At 37.4% G+C, this 17,120-nt stretch overlaps 1 protein-coding gene across 1 annotated transcript in view; it reads right to left on the bottom strand.

The window, feature by feature from the left end:
- The window catches only part of CBLB (Cbl proto-oncogene B), a 130,670-nt gene that overhangs the window by 66,006 nt on the left and 47,544 nt on the right, over positions 1-17,120 (bottom strand). The gene's annotated exons all lie outside the window — the stretch shown is intronic.

Here is a 17,120-nt window from a genome sequence, read left to right as displayed (position 1 = left end):
TCGGATGCATATTTCAGATACATTTCTGATCTCCATCAAGATTAAGCATGTGCATTTCTGTTTCATAGAATCATAGAATCATAGAATTGGCTGGGTTGGAAGGGACCTCAGAGATCATCGAGTCCAACCCTTGAACCACCGTTGCGGTTGCTAGACCATGGCACTGAGTGCCACATCCAGTCTCTTTTTAAATATCTCCAGGGACGGAGAATCCACCACTTCAGTGGGCAGCCCATTCCAATGACGGATCACTCTTTCCGTAAAGAAATTCTTTCTAATATCTAACCTAAACTTCCCCTGGCACAACTTAAGTCCATGCCCTCTTGTCTTGTTGAAAGTCGTTTGGTAAAAGAGCCCAACCCCCACCTGGCTACACCCTCCTTTCAGGTAGTTGTAGAGAGCGATGAGGTCTCCCCTGAGCCGCCTCTTCTTTAGGCTGAACAACCCCAGTTACTGCAGCAGCAGAAACTTATACTAATTAGAGAGCTAACATTAAAAAAACAAACAATAAACCCCACAGTAAAAACCTCAGAATATAGTTTGATATTTTTTTTAAATACTTCCTATAAGTGTAAAAATTTACATGATAAGAATTTTATCATGTTTCCTACACTTACAGAAAGTATTTTAAATTAATTCAAACTTATAAATAAGACCCTAGCCAGATATAAAGAGTAAGATTTTTTTCACATGGATACCAAATACCTTTCAGAATGCTCAAAGTCTCAAAAAAACCCCCAGAGTTCAGCAGATTACCTGGGACATTCGTGAAAGAACACTCAACTTAGTAATGAAGCAGTAATTACTCCAAATAAATATGTGAACTTTATGATTCACGTGGAAGCTATGTTGCAGATTTTACTACAGATTTTGCTACCAAGAAAACTTTGCTAGTTTATTTTTAAAACAGATGATTTAAAACAAACAAACCCCTGATGAGCACAGGGTTCATCAAGATTCAGAAAGGTTGTAGGGATAATTCTTTCAGTCCTTCAACTCCTCCAGCATAATCAGATGCCTACAATTATCATGCCCAACTGTTCCTTATTTTTTGGATTTGTTCCTTCCTATCCCCCTTCCTATTTCCTTTGTACTTTAATCACAGACACATGTTCTTTATTATTTTATCCCTCAGAACTCAAGCTTGATGCAGAGAGTGAGCAACAGCTATTTTAATGTTTCTTCCTCAGCCTGCCCTAGGCCCAAGATTAAGCAGGAATTTTCCTGCACTCAGGAGAGATGTGAACATGATTCAGTGCAAGTTTGAACAGAGCAACCCCTTGCCTGGTACACCATGTCTCTCTCTACATTAGCAATGTACTGTGCTGCAGGGGTTCTTTTCAGGTAAAAATTTACTTGGTGAGCTTGTTGGATTTGTGAGGCTTGAGCCCTGCAGTTAACGAAGGGATGAAGTCATGTACAGATGCCATATAGGGCACTTCCTTACCCAGAGGGGAGTGAGGGGGGATGTATCTGGATGCATGCATCCATACACACATCTTGCTCACCAGATACAATTCCCTCTCTACTTTGCTGTCCTGAGACCCTATCTGGAGTACTGTGTCCAGTTCTGGAGCCCCCACCACAGGGGAACATGGAGCTCATGGGGAGAGTCCAGAGGAGGTACAGGAAGATGATCAGAGGTCTGGAGCACCTCTTCTATGAAGACAGGCTGAGAGAGTTGGGGTTGTTCAGCCTGGAGAAGAGGGCTCTGGGGAGACCCTGTTGCAGCTTCCACGTACCTGAAAGGCCCTACAGGAAACCTGGGAAGGGATTTTTTACAAGGGCATGGAGTGACAGGACAAGGGGCAGTGGTTTTGAGCTGGAAGAGGGTAGATTTAGATTATACAATTTTAGAATTACGAGGAAATTCTTCACAGTTTGAGGGTGGTCAGACACTGGAATAGTTTGCTACGGAAGGTTGTGGATGCCTCATCCCTGGAAGTGTTCAAGGCCAGACTGGATGGGGCTCTAAGCAGACAGGTCTAATGGGAGGTGTCGGAAGGCGCAGGGGGATTGGAACAAGAGGGTCTTTAAAGTTCTTCCCAAAGGGAACCATTACATGATTCTGTTGCTACACAGTATGTAAACAGAACCAAAACTGGTAGGAGCTGGAAAGCTAATGTACAGCATAGACACGGATTCAAATGGCTGTCTCTACATCACAGAGCTCTTCCTATTCTCTTTGAACAGCGCCAGCAACTAACTAGTTTGTTTCATTACAAAAGTTGGTTAAAATGAAAAAGGCAAAATATTTTTTGCTTGTAAATAAATAAAAAAAAGTTTAAATATCAAATTAAGATACCCTCTTTTACCTGACTGCAAAGCTGAAACTTGAAACCAACTAGAACATCTGTAACTGAGCATTCAAAACTGCATGTATACTCAACTTAAACCAGCAAGTTCTCGACCATTCATATGGTAGCTGTGCTTCCTCCTTAATTTTGATTCTTGTTATACCAGACAATCATGTCAAGTCCTTTTTTGGTATCAAATAATCATGATAAAACTTTTCACTTTCATATTTTTTTTTCTTTGAAATTCTAAAGTATGTATTATACCAATTCTGCTTAGATGTTCTTAACGCGATACCAGACCTCAGAAACTTATTGAGACCAAGATACAAAGTTCACTGATTTCAAAAATGGCTTTCAAGAATTACACAAGATGCAGAGATACCACCAAGGTGGGCCAATTCTGCCTACCTGTGCAGTTCACTCTTCTGACAATGTCTATTCATTTTAGCACATGTACTTTTGCTCTCTTGGGGAAGGCTTTCTCAAGGCATCTCAAGAAGAACATACTCCATGTTATCCACTTGGCAGTCTGTGTGGCTCCATTTTCTAAGATAGAATGACTCTTTTCTCCCCCCATATAAAGCTATGTCAAAAATTTTACATTTTATTTTCCATTCATAAAACAAAGTACCCAAACCTACTTACTGGAAAAAAAAAAAAAGCCATCAGTTTTGGCATTTTGGTGAATAATCATAAGGAAGCCAGAGAACTGGCCGACCTGGGCCACCTATTTTAGGGCTTATTCCCACCACAAGGCTGTAAAGAAATCAATCTTTATCAGCTCAGTCCACACCTCTGACCATAACCCAGGATCTTCTGGTCACAAGGAAACTGTTGCAGTGGCAGGGGGACAATTGTACTGAGAGTCCAGTGACACAGAACTGAACAAAAACCCTCTAGAGAGAACATTTGACTCACTAGACTCTGGTAGGGGACAGGTATCTTAAGGAATGGTATGGGAGATACACCTCAAAGAAATGCTATCCCAATTAGAAAGAAACAATTATTTTAATGACACACCAACCAGCCTTCAGGGTTTATAATTATAATATACTTTCACTGGTAACCTGGAGCAGGTTACAGGTGGGATTTTCTGGGCTCTGTTATGCCTGGTACAGAGCAGAAGCATTTCCTTTATTTCTGTAGAGTGAATGGGTTTTTGCTCTGATGAGAAAAACTTTATCTTTCTGATACTGAAATCAAGTAAGACTGCCCCTTTACACAAAATATAACCAAAATGATCATTCTCCACAATACAGTATGTTCTGTGGTATGATTTAAGAATATTTTCACAACAAATGATGCTATATCAACAGCATTTTATCTGTTGCATAGTTTAAATCTCTTCCATATTATTTGCAACATACTCAGTACTTATTGCTTGGCATTTTTTCTATGATTCATGCTTAGCTTTTGCTTTTTTTTCCCCAATTCAAATTGATGCTATAAAGTTAAAACCCCTTGCTGAACACAATTTGTTGCCAGACATGTTTTTACATGACAGATCTACTGAAGAAACAACACAATTTGAACCAACTCCACAACAGCTAAGATATAAAGACAAAAATCTGATTTTTTCATTTAATTATAAATCTGTAAAGGTCTATCGAATCAGTAAATATCTTCTGATTGATCAGAGGAGGCATTTTCCTGATTTCAAAATTAATTTCTCTTTAGGAGTTATCCCTCATCAGCAAGTTTTCTTAAATGCAGATGGTAAAGCCTAAACACAAGATTTTTGAGTTTGCTTACTTTATAATAAATGACTGTTCTTTACTATACTACAGTATACGACACTACAATATACTAGAAACTACTATTCTTTACTATAAATGATATTCTGAAACAATTTTCTCTTCAACTCTGGGGATGGGGGTCAGGCTAGAGAATGCTGCAAAGACTTCCTAACTAAAGGACTTTTCAAACACCCAGTTATACCTGATTTGAAACAGGGTTTAATGAGGGAAATACTACAACTTCCCAGCCAAAACCAGAGCAGAGGTAGCTGGCAGTAGAAAGTCTGAAGCAGCCCTATAGACCTTCCTGGATCTATTAAACCCAAAATTGAATAATGATGGGTATGCAATAACACAGGTAAGGTTTGGCTGTGACGATTTGTAATGACTGTATGAAAGCTAACTTCACTTTATAGAAGACACTATGGTCTAGAGCAAACAGAACTGGATGGTGAACTGGGCAGTTTCACTTCCCTTTGGCCACCAGGAAGAGTGAAGATTTGGGAAGAACACCTGCGTCCTGCATTTACTGCCTGATATATGGAATAAAATACTCAGAGAGCTCCAAATATGCTTGACAGAATCAGAATATGCATAAATATACAAAGCAAAGCATACATCTGTGTCCTTAATGCTTCATAATTACTGGGTTTCACAAATAATGGCCAAGACAAAGTTGTTCTAGCAATAGGCACTTAGATCTCCTACAACTTGAAATGCATAAACCTGCTTATATACTGTTTGCATAGATTTCTATGTTTATGCTTGTGTATTACTATCTCCCATGAAAATTACTGTAAATATTTTACAACTACAAATATTACTAGAAATAATACAATGTAGAAAGGAAGTCAGAGTATTTCCAAAGTTATGTCACTCCAAAAATCAGGTTACTGCCAGGTTTCCCTTCTTCATTGCATCCAGTAAGTGTTCAGTCTTTCTGTTTCCACATAGACAGGCTTTGCTAAACAACAACCTCGTGTAATAAACACCACATCAACTCTTCAGGACTATAATATATAACTAAACAACTCTGGCACAGAAAAACATTCTTTAGAGATAGACTAAACTCCATTTGGCAACTAAGAATATTTTGCAGATAGATCTGACACAAAAGTATACCAAACTATTGCTATATAGCAGATAATTTCTCTACAATTCTTACCTAGAATAAATGTACAAAGACAGCTCTGTTAGCTAGCACAACTGCAAATCATAACTACTTATTAACCAAGATAAAAGAAAGTTTGAAATGCCTTCATAAGGTGAACTACTTATTTTAAGTTTTAAAAATCCATCCCCCCTAAATATAAAAGCTTCAAAACCCAAAGCATATGTACTGAGCTCATTTCAAAGAATTAGTTATATTCAAAACAGATTTCTGATCCATACACTCAAGTTGCAGTAAAACACAGGAATAATGCAAAATATACATTCCCAGTTCAGAGGGATATAAGGGAGTCCTGCTTCAGGTACAAATGAGGGAAAGGGAGACCCATGTTCTAAGCTCTTCCACTCTGTTCTCAGAGTTCAGCACTTATATTTTTTGCTCCAAGATTCCATTCTGTGAAAAAAAAGCCCTTTCCAAATTGTTTCCTGATTGTATTTTGCCACTGTGAGGAAAATCCTTTATAGCTGCCCATAAAGCCTCTTGAGAGATTATACTTCTGCCATTAACAACTGACAAGTGACACAGACAGGAAGGCACAAAGTTACATGCACAAAATCATGGCAAAAAAAAAAGTATTTCTGAGCAAACATGAAATTCTCAAGATCTCCAGAACATGTCTAAAAATTATATACACTGCTAGCAGTTCACTTTTGATAATCCAATATAACCCTGACTCATTTGTCCCCCTTCCTCCCCAGAACTTCCCCTTCCACAGTAAACATAGGAAGAAAAACACAAAACAGCCCCAATCCTGCTGTTTTCAAAAACTATGTATGGAATACACTCAATCTTACCAACAGAGTTCTCCTTAACACTTCAGAGGAAGTTAAGGAAACCAAAGATTCCTATCAACACTCCTGTTAAGAAAAAACCCAAACATTTACCATCACATTTGGCAATCAGCTAAACTCTGGGTCTGTGCAATAATTATTTTTAAAGCTATATAAGGACAGGGTATTGTTCAGGAACCAAGGAAGGATGAAATGTTCTTGGGACTAAGAATAAGCATGAGCTCCATTTCCTACTTATGTCACTGACTCACAGAAGGAACACCGAAAAATACATTAATTTTCTGTGCTTTAGTATTCCTCATCTGTAAGCCCTGGAAAAAAATTTATAAAAAAAGTAAAAGAAAGATTGCCTTAAACAAGGTAAGTTTCAGCCAATAATTAAATTCAACATGAAAAACAAGTATAAAACCTTAAGAAAAGCATTGGAGGCAACTACTACTTTTCCTTGAATCCTGAAGGAATTGCACTTATGAGTAGGAACGTGGCAGCCTTCCTTGAATGTCTCTCTCCCCATCAGCCTCTTTCTGACAGATACAAGGAGTTCTGTGCAAATCTATTGCAGCAGTGCACAATGGATACCAATGCATACCAAAAAGAGAAAATGGTAGATTTTGGGCAAGGATGTATGGTAAAAAGTTGATCACAGTGTCACTTTGAATTCAACTCCATCTTTTCCTTTGCTTAAAAGTCATTTTACATCGATACACCAACTTTCACCAGAAGTCTGGTTCCTTTCATTCTCATATTTACAAGACCAGAAGAATATCAAAATGGAAGAAGGCAATGCTTGATGAATTCAAAATTTCACTCCATCTTTCAAAACTATTTATCAGCATTTGTTTCTATATGCTGCCCAATTTATGTAAAAATAAAGAATGAACACTATATACAGCTTAGTAAAGAACATGGAATATGAACACAAAAGAAGGAAGATTGCCAGGGTCTCTCCAAATCTAAAACTACAAACTGATGAGTCTGTCCTCACACTACTCCCTCTGATCTTTCACTTACAAGCCAGAATGCTGTTATGCCTACCAACAACTCTTAAGCAAAGTTCCTCCGAAGGATTATATTAGTTTTTTGCTAACAAACACTCCATACAGCAGCAATAATGAATAGCTCTCTTCACCTGGGCTTTACAACCTACATTTTGAAAATTTCACTACTTCCATTTCTGGCTAAAGGACAGTTATACAGCAGAGATTAATGTCTCAAGGTACTCAAAAAGCCATTTATTATCTTTTCTCAGTAGTACTTAGGTGTATGAGGTACAAAATCTAACCATGAAACGAAAACACAAAGGGTGTTAGCAGGAGTTAAAGTAACAAAGGAAATACTGTCTGCATAAACCAGAATGCAAGTTTGCAAAAATGAAAAAAAAAAAAAAGTGTTGAGAAGCTAAATATCTAATAATTCTCCCAATAAATACTTATCTCTACTTATGCAAAAGGACAGAGGTAACAAAAAAAACTATGTAGAGAATGCTACTCCCAGAAAGAAATTTGAATAGATCAGATCTGAATATTTACACATAAAAATACTATGTAAAGGTAGTCAACCCTAAAACATTTTAAGCAGCAACATCAACAACAAGCTAATAGATTTATTGATTTTTACTACACAAATGTTTGACTGAACTACTATATCATCCTTACAAAATAGATGATTTAAGATACTTAATCTGATACACATAGAGATTTAAAAATAGAGCTGCTTTGTTTAGTTTTATTTGCTACTTTTCAACAGTCAGTGGTTTTTCCACAATGGTTCCACTCATCAGTATCAATATCAATCAGCATCAGTATCAGTATCAATCCTCCTCCTGTAGATGCCTTTGTCTACCAAGATCCAATGTCATTAACTGAACACTGACTTAAGTGTAAAGCCAAATATCTGCATTTATAATAGAAGTTGTCCTAAATCCCTAGGAACAAGGGTAAATCCTCTTTTTGAGAAGCTGAATTAAGGCACTGAATACATAAATATGTAAAGCTTTCTTAAAAACAGGAGTGAATTAATATGAAACAAGGAAGAAGCAATTATCATGCCTTCACCACTCTTTCAAAACTATTCCTTCCAGAGGAAGAAACAGTCAAAAGAACACTACCAAAATAAGCAGTCTGTTAACAGCAAAGGTGTGATCAGTGCAATTCCTTAGTACCTTATTAGGAATGTAAACATCTTGAATTTCACTCCAAAGTGTGCTCAGGACTATAATTTATACTGTCTGTGTACTAAACTATAACTGATAGCTTCAGCAGGTGTTTCCCTACTGCCATAAGCCTTGTGAAGGTAGAGATTAAAGCAGATCCGTGCCAGGTCCTGCTAAAACAGGACACTTCTGGATGTAGAGCAGCTCAAGTGACTCTGGAAAGGGTGGATGCCAGGCTGAGTTTGGCACAGCTCCTGTCACAGCCAGTGGCAGTAGCCAAAAGGCCAAGGGTGGCACAGGGAGGTACTGGTGTGACTGGATGCTTGACAGCAAGGAGCACAGGGAAGAGTTTTAGTTCTGAGTTGTGTTTCATCTGGTTTGCTGCCACTCAGCTCCAGGAAACTCAGTGGCTGAGGTGCTAATACCAAGAAAATACACGTCGTAAATACCACCCTGAGTTAATCTCTTAGTACCTAGGTCTGCCTGCTACATAAGCAGCAAACAACTGATTACACTCCAGTTTTTGGAGTTATGGTGTGTCATCTTCTTCAATGGAAATACTCCAAAACACGTGTTGAGCGCTTGTTCATTCGCAATTTTCTATAGAGACTATATTACCACATCTTAAAAAAAAGGTTATTTTTGTTTTCTAAGTGAAATAAATTAAAAAGAGACTCCACAGAAACAGCCATCTTCAGTGATAGGCAATACAAAGTTATATAAGTAATATGATATAAAGTACATAATTTTTAATTCAAAACCTACTGCATGCTGCAACAGTGTATTTTCTTCTGCAGGCAAATCTTTCTGACTGTCAAACACTTAATCTAAACTCTTTCAGGCCTTCTGTTTTCATCACATTCAGTGACTGTGGAAAGAATCTGCAACATGATCTAGCCACTTCTGAAAGCAGGACTGGTAATGCTTTTTGCTGATATTAAGACATTTGGCAAATTAATATGTGTATGTCTTTATATATATATATATATATATACACATTATCCTAAAGTACCTACATCCAATTTTGATATTTAACAGGAAATACACTTTGAATCATATGTGTCTCCTAGTGAAAATTTACACAAATTTGGCCAAATGATGAAAATGGGGGAAATCTTAGCCAAGAAGGACCAAAATAAAATTGAAAATTCTCAGCTCCTACAGTTTATTAAACTCCATTTGACATTTACAGACAAAACCAAAGTCTGAGCTACTGCACAGCTATAGGGAACAACCCAGTTTTTAAGTAGTGAGCTTTCCACACAAAAAAGGATAAGAAAATTCTCCATTTTTCCCATTGAAGCCCCACAGCAAACTCCGAAAGGAAGACAAGCCATTTGATTTAATGGCAAAGACAGACACGCTGGAGAAGGCAGATGCTAAGAAATAGATGGAAACATAACCTCATCAAAACTTGAATTAAAAGGTATAATGCAGAGCAACAGGAAAGTCCAAGAGAAACTACCACTGTTTTTAGAAAATAACTTAAACAGTATGAAAAACTATAAAAACATCAGGAACAAAAGTATATATTTTATGGTTGCTTGCTGAGTAAACATTACTCTGTGCATTAAGGTCCACCCATACAACAGTTCCATGGAATAAAAAAATTTCATACTGTATTTAGAGACTGTCACAAAGGGAACCAGCCATGGTCACAGACATAATCTAAGTTCTCATAATCTTCAATTCTCTCGAGATCTTTACCTTTTCAATTTTAAAATTGCTTTCTTTATATAGCAAATGAATTTTTTGTTGTTGTTGTTGTTTTGGGGTTTTTTTGTTAGCTGTATTAAGTGCAACAGCATTTTTACTGTTTTCACTAGTCAGATCTTCTGATGTAGATAAGGAATCTGAATAGATGTGGGTTTGTGGTTTTTTTTTTTAGACTATCTTAAAATCATAGAACATCAGGTTGGAAGGGACCTCATGGATCATCTGGTGCAACCCTTCTAATCTCGTTGTTTGCATGAGATGTCTCAGCACCATATTAAGCTGAGACTTGAAACTTTCCAAGGTGGGGGAATCTACCACTTCCTGTGGGAGACCATTCCAATGTCTGACTGTCCTTATAGTGAATTTTTTTTCTTGTGTTCAATCAGGGAATGTGCCACAACCTGCAGAAGTGCTTATGCTATGGCACGTATGATTTCCACTGAGTGCAAGTCAACAAGCTGTTCCAACATTCCATAGAGACTGGCCAAAAGGGAATTTTCCTGGCTGAGGTGCTTCTAAAACTTGCTCAGGATACAATACTGAGATGCACATTTTGCCCTAGAACTCAATTTTTTTCTTAAGTCCTTGGATTTAACTTTTTTTAGCCTTAGTTACATCATTGCTTTTATATTTTTGTTCTATGGCTAACTAACCCTCTTCATCCCATGTATCTCCCTGTAAAATGTATCATCATTAAATAAGTAAAGAAATCCTCCAACTCTGCATCTTCATAAAAACTTTTTCACAGACCTTCAAATATGTCAAAAGAATTTTTACTCTACGCCCTGAAATAAGATTCCATGTAGGCAGCTTCTCTCATTAAAGCATTCTAAGGGTTGTTTTTAATGTGGTCTAAAATACATGGTATTTACCAAAATGGAAATCCAAGTTAAAGCTAAATAACCAAAAAAAACCCACCAATAATCAGCCTTCCAACCAAATCTCAGACAACTGCTAAAATTACTGAAGTCCTAGCATATAATAAAAAATCCAATTTCCTCAGATGCACTCTAATCAGATCCACCTGAAATCATACACTGAAAATAATTTCAACATTACTTAGTTCTCAGATGCAGGCTGTTCAGTTTAGTGAAAAAATCCCTGTCACATAGCTAATCAGTGTCACACTGTGCACATAGCACAAAAATACACACACAAAATAATACACCAAGTATTGAAACTGTATATAGGTCTTAGAATAATTGCTGTACTTATTTACTGAATGTAAAGTGACTTTCAAAAATGAAAGTTGCCTTCTTTAGCCAGAAACCAATACAAACCTATCCTATACACTTGCATATATACACTCAGACAATCAGCCTCCTGTCCTCTTGCATACCCATAAACCGTTTAAAATCAGATACACTGCTGTCAGGTTGTGTTAGGAACTTTATCTGCACAGAATAGCAAGTAAAGAAAAATCAAATATGTGGTTCCAAATCGTTATTTGACATAGTTTCATGATGTTATACCTACTTACAGCCCATGAGGACTATGTCGGTAGAGTTCTAACAAGACAATGAGGAACAATCTGGCAACAACTGGAAATACAGCACAGACCTTATGAAAAGTCTAATAAATGTCCTCTAAAGGAGAATCTTTATTTTCAGGAAGTAACGATGTCAAAATTTCAGAACAGAAGTTGTCTGTACAAACTAAAATAAAGCATTTTGCTTCTTCACTCCCTCATCTCCCATAAGAAGCAAAGGAAGAAGACAAACAAGATCAAAAAGTTCTTTGAGAAAAACTTTTCTATTTTGGTCTAAAGTGCAGTAACCAATGAAGAAATTTTTAACCTGACTTGGCCATTAATTTTTTTTCCCCTTTCAACATTAATAAGCCTATCCTATTTCAATGACTAGACTTATGAACATGGGTCCTCCCCCACTGCTTTCAACAAGATATTTTCATTTGTGGACACTTCAGTATGTCAGATAATCAAATGGTTTTTAAAAAAGCTACATAGCCATGGCCTAAGCAGGATGGGTCTAGCACGAATAAATACTTAGGCTACAAAAAAAGGAAAACAGCAGGTGTCAAGGCTTATAGTATTACTATTAGCTGAATTATAGAGGAACCTGCTCTGTTCAGCACATTGACAGGAAAGCGGCAAGGTGATCAAGTTTTTGTTTATACAGCTATTCCAAGGCTGTCAGAGAATTGCAATAGCTGCAGTGACTGAACAACAAAAATGGCAGATGGAGCTCAGTATAAGTGAAGGCAAACAATCCATCTGAAAAAATAGCCTTGACCTGATGTACAAAAGGGCAGGCTCTGAGCTAACCATTGCCACCTAGAAGCAAGATTTTGGATTATGACAGATAATTTCATTACAATACTGGCTCAGTGTAGTCAGCAAGAAAAGCATACATCAGATATTAGGAATTATTATCAAAGGATCAGAAAACAAAATAAAACATAACATGCCATCAAATCACACCTCTCAGGAAACCAGATATAGAAGAATCAGATATATTAGAGATATATCAAAAGACAACAAGGATTACCAAAGGGAAGAAACAGCTTCAAAATGAGGACAAATTAAGTATACTGGGACCCTTCACCTTCAACAAGTAACCTCAGAGGAAACCTGATGTAAGAAGACGGATGAGGTCTGACAGTAACTAGAACATTAAATGAAGCTGACAGGAAACAAGCTCAAAAAAATCTCTGATCCACAGAACTTGTTGCCCAAGGATACTGTGGAGGCAAGTTTAAATAGGCTTGAGGAGACCGGAAAAACACCTGGAAGAACATCTTCATTGAAAGCTACTAGAGTAACAAAGCACAACAGGCTTAGGAAATCCCCGAGATAAAAATGCCCAAAGGCTGGGAGAATATTAAGGGAACGTACTACATTATGCATGTTTGCCCCATTTATTCTTCCTTAAGTATCAGCACGTACACTCGCCATGGAAAACAAGAATGGCCATACTGATTCAGATTAAAGGTTTGTCTTAAAGTTCTTAAGACCACTTCACTCCTCATACAATCTGATTGCACAAAACCTTTAATACCTTATAACTTACAAATTAATTTTGGATGCCTTAGCGAAGGGAAGCATTCTACAACTTGGTAATAATTCTTTTTCACCCCCCTAATAGAGACTGAAAGTTTGCCCAGAATCCAGAATATATCACAAGTCTGGCTGTGCACTCCATAGGAAGAGTGGCTTGGCAAACTCTGGCAGTGAGAAGGGGCAGGTGATGCTTTAACAGTGCATTAGGCAAAGATCCAAAGTTCTGTGGTCATTCAGGAGCAGAGCACTATGCTGTGCTTTAAAATGATAAATGCAACAAGAGCCTAAAAGGGTACTTGCCATCATGGAGAAGTGAGTAGTGTTAAGAGAGCTGATGGTGAAGTCAAATCACAGATGTCTTCCTTGATAATCAACTTTAATAGTGAGAGCCAAATAAGATAACATTCCTAAAATTAGATTGATAGATTTGTAGAGGGCAATAGCCCAAGGAAGATGAGTATAAGTTACCATACCACAGATGGAGTGGACACATCAAATCTCTCAGTGGCAGTATGAAAAATCTGCACATTTTACTATTGTATCTTATCACAAGCAAGGTATTAAAACACATGAATACAACCACAACTCAAAATAAACCAGACTAAAAGACCTTCCAGTAAAAACATATTTTTAAGGCATGCAGGTTCTAAGAGTCACACCCGATTTTTATTCCTGTGAGACTAAACACTTCTGCAGTTTTGCCTAGCAATGCAGTTTACTTGCTACTTGCAAAAGTAAACACTTTCTGTGATTATGGATTCCTAGAACAATCAACCAGCCTCTGAAAACAAACTGATTTGAAACAGGAACATAAAACTAAGGACAACAATATTCTTCCATCAAACACCAAAGGAGTCCAGATCTTGCTACAAAACCAAGTAAGAACAAAGTAAAAACACAGAAAGCAGCAGACACATAATTGCTTCTGAAGTTGAAGTAAGCAAACAAAAATCTATGGATACTAAGAGATCCATCTGTAAATTTCAAACCACTCTTTTTCCACGAATCATCTTAAAGTCACTGCACTACATATTCCAGCAATGTCTTGCTTATTTAAGATTAGAAGAAATTTTATCTATTATATTTAGTTTGTAAACCCAACATTTCCATTTCTCCAATATTTTGAATGCTGCAGCTAAAGTTTAAAAAAAGCATACATTCTGAAGAACCATCAGAATAAAATATTCATTGTCAAAAAAACATATTCCCACTCCTGATTTTCAGTCATCCTGGGATAGGAAAGGAACATCGATTCCCAAAGCATAGCATTTACTTAACTGCCCTTCTATACTAAGAATAATAGGGAGACTGTTAGATCTGAAGGGAAACAGAACTAAAAAAATGTAAGTGCATTCCTTCCATTTCTGGGAAGCTCAGAGCATCAGCTACCATGGCAGATGGCCTGATGAGGTTTGGCATGGTTTGAAATATCCATGACAAAAAGCTCCACCTGATGTGGCATATTTGGTGTTGGAAACCACTCATACTACTAGTTTTCATTCTACATAAGTGAAATGAACTGGCTGAAATACTGTTTTAAGTCAGTTACATCCAAGTTACAACAACAAATACTTGAGATTGATAGGTATCATTTGATACCTACAGTAAAAGAAAATTACAAAGCCTCTATCTGCTGAAAAGACCGACAAAAACCATTATCAAAATAAGAACTATCATAGCTGACTACAACAGTTATACTAAAGAAGTTTTTGGACCCAACTTTAACACAATCACAATCTGTATCAGCAAAAGCTGTTTTTGAGAGGTTTCGTGCCCCACATCCGCACACTGTCTGCCCTCTCCCTGGCCGCCTTCCCAGAAAAAAGCAAGGCCCTGTACACCATTTTCCATCAGAAGTCCCACAGTACTTCTTCACTCCTCCTATTCCCTAATGGCTGAAAGTAAATTTTACATCTGGCTCCCAGAGAAGAGAGAGGAAAGAAGGTGACTGACAGACAGGAAAGGGGGAACAGAAGAGGCAAAGGCCAAATAGTTCTCCTGGGGCTTCTTGCTTCCCACCCACCAAGCCACATTCCACAGCTCCACAAGGGAGAGCCCCCTCTTCAGTAAGGAAGATAAAGTAGTATTTAGCACACAGTGTTCTCTTACAAAACACTCATCCATGGAAAAGGCTGAAGCAAAACATGAAACACCCAGTGCGTTGCACTCACGTGCTGTCATACCAGCCTAAATCCCACCAGATCACAGTAAACATTTGGGAAGGGAAAGAATTGTACTGCTTCATGTTCTTACCCTGGACATAAAAAATTCCCAAATACTTCTCCAAAGAGGCCAAGGATTAGGAGGCCTGGCTGGTATGTCACAGTGACTCATTGCTTAAGTTCAGAATATTAAAAGATCAGGCATCCAGAAGAAACATTTTTTTTTGCCATGAGTGATGATAATTAAAACATAGAGAACTATAGAAACTATTGTGAGAAAAAGGGCAGAAAAGAAAATTCAGAAAGACCTTAAAATTTTTTGTTTGTTTTTAAAGGTGGGGAATACAGGAGGATACTATAAAACTCTTTGAAAGCTGAAAAATTACAGAAGGATAAAAAGGTATAAATGAAGAGTGAAAAATAAATGCTATTTCTTTCAGAACTTTATATTGTCCTCCAAATTTAGTCACCTTAGTTGCCTATATGATTCTAAACAAGCTCATTTGCTAGTAACAGAAGAGAAATGACTAGCAAGAGAGAGTTTTTGTTTCAAGTAAGACCTCAGTATATTTAAAAAAATTATTTTAGTCAAAATGTACAAGTATCTGAAGAAAAACTTTTGAGTTTTCCATTTCTTGATCTTCCTGCAGTTCAGTGCAAGGAGTCCAGTAATAACTGCAACATTTCACTAACATGGAGCTGTTCATCAACATCCCATACTAGCTTTAAATAACTATCTTGGAGAAAGCATTAAATTAAATTTGATTTGAATCTTTTAATTTCATTGAATATGAAAGTAATTTACTTCCAAATGCAAAACCTTAGTATACGTTAGGAACCGTGTAAATAATTTTGAATTAAGACTGTGCTAAGCAGCAATTTCAATTTGCTGTATTTACTCAAAGAACCTCAACTGTGGAAACAGCAAAGTGTTTTCAAAATATTTAAATCTGAACAGTCTACTCTGGCTTCATTTAAGTGTTTAAGCATGTTTAAGCAAAATGGCACTGGAACAGCGTAGCTCCTTGTGGAAAAAAAAAGGACTGGTAAATAAATCATAGATGATCTAAACTGTCAGCTTGCTCAGTGGTAATTTTGGGTGGAGATGAAGCAATAGCAATTTGCTCAAGAGAGGGATCACTTTTCCTGCAGAAGAAAGCTGAGAGTCCAACTACAGAGTTTAATTAGTCAAAACAGAGAACATGAACATTGCAGTGGGTGACCCTCTGAGCAGGAGCTGGGAGGTCACAGCCCTCTTGCTGCTGCAGGCTGGAGACTTGACTATGTCATGTCAGGTTCTATCTTTCCATGCCTACACCTGTGCAAAATTCAACACCATCAAGTGCAAAATGTCATCAATTCCAACTTTGTACAGCTGCAAGGAAGTGCACAGGTGCAGTTTCCCTATGACTCCAGGCCAACATGTTTAATGCCATGACCACACAGCACCATTTCATCACCCTGCAGCCCACAGCCAAGGCTGCACAATGGGTATTTAAATACTTACAATGCTTATTTTTATCATCAAGGCTGTGTGGGGGAACTGGAGGGGGAAATCCTGGAAGCATTCAATAAAAACATCCATGCCACTTGTAAACGGGAAACTTAAGCCTGCTTTCAAGCTGTACTGAAGCAATTTCACAGTCAATTCATAGAGCTCAATGGATGCTGCTGTAAACAAGTCTTAGTTAAAAAAAGTTCATCCCACTGTAAATCTGGAGCTATATTGAGATGGCCTACTTCTACCTAGCTCACTATGGGCTTGTTTTTGAAACTCATGAAGCAAGGCTCACTGAAAACCTACAATAAGAAAAAAAGAAAAAAAAAATAAAAAAGGAAAAAGAAGGAAAAAGAAAGAAGAAAGGGGAAAAAAAGAAAAAGAAAAAAATGCTGCTCCTGAACCCTTTGAAATTCCTTTGATCTAAAAGGTCCCTCTAAAGAGAGAAAGATACAAGATTCTGATTCTAGGTGGATGTCTCCATACAGATGACCGGATCAGGTGTAATAGTGCTAAAGACAACACAAGTCAGTGGCAGAGATGCAGTGGCTTCTTGCAAGGTCCTCCAGGTAGGGCAT

Source organism: Calypte anna, chromosome 1, assembly GCF_003957555.1.
Source record: "Calypte anna isolate BGI_N300 chromosome 1, bCalAnn1_v1.p, whole genome shotgun sequence".
NCBI lineage: Eukaryota > Metazoa > Chordata > Aves > Apodiformes > Trochilidae > Calypte > Calypte anna.
The sequence above is the reverse complement of the archived record's forward strand: the minus strand, read 5'-3'. Positions and strand labels throughout refer to the sequence as shown.